The sequence below is a fragment of the Anopheles gambiae genome (assembly GCF_943734735.2).
Source record: "Anopheles gambiae chromosome X unlocalized genomic scaffold, idAnoGambNW_F1_1 X_unloc_5, whole genome shotgun sequence".
Classification (NCBI taxonomy): domain Eukaryota; kingdom Metazoa; phylum Arthropoda; class Insecta; order Diptera; family Culicidae; genus Anopheles; species Anopheles gambiae.
Window position 1 is genome coordinate 254,110 of NW_026902659.1, and position 891 is coordinate 255,000.

Here is an 891-nt window from a genome sequence, read left to right on the forward strand (position 1 = left end):
GCCAATGAAATAGTTCCGCAGCAACGCCTGCAAATAAGGCGGAGTGTTTTTACGCTGCAGAGCTTGGCCGATCGCTGTCCAGTTTGCCGAGTTAAAGGCATTCCGGACGTCCACCGTTACCACCGCACAGAGACGATCCCCCTTTCGCTTTTTGTCTAGAGCGACTTTACCATTGTCCATCACCCGAGTGATGGCATCAACGGTTGAACGCCCTTTACGGAAACCGTACTGGGCGTCCGAAAGTCCCCCGGTCGACTCCAGATGGGTTGTCAGCCTCCGCTGAATCAACCGCTCTAAAATTTTCCCCAGCACACTCAGCAAACAAATTGGCCGGTATGACGAGGGCTCCCCAGGTGGTTTTCCCGACTTGGTAAGCAGCACCAGTTGTTGCCGCTTCCATGCGTCGGGAAAAGTGCCTGCCTCCAGTAGCTGCTTGTAGCTTTTGGCAAAAACTTCCGGAAAAGCCAGAATTGCCGCAGCTGCAGCCATATTTGGAATATTGTCGTCCCCCGGAGCTTTCTTGGGGTTGAGTGAGCGGGCAATTTCCTTCAACTCTTCCGCCAACTCCTCCTCCGAGACCGGATCCTGTGGATCCTCACCTACTTCCGTCTCGGGCCACTCCATCGGGGGACGATCGGGAAAGAGCTCATTCACGATGAACTGGAGCTTGTTGGCATCCCGTTCCATCGGAACCCGAGCTCCTTCCCACTGCTGCTTGTGGATTTGGTAAGCAGGGCCAAAGCCGTGCGGTTCCAATTGTTCCGGCAGATCCTGCTTGTGTTGGTCTTTGCTGAGCTTGATGGCCCGTTCCAGGGCAGCGCGTGCGTCCGACTTCATTTGACGCCTTTCCTCGCGCTGCTCCTCGGTCCGGGCCCGGTTGAACCGCCGTTT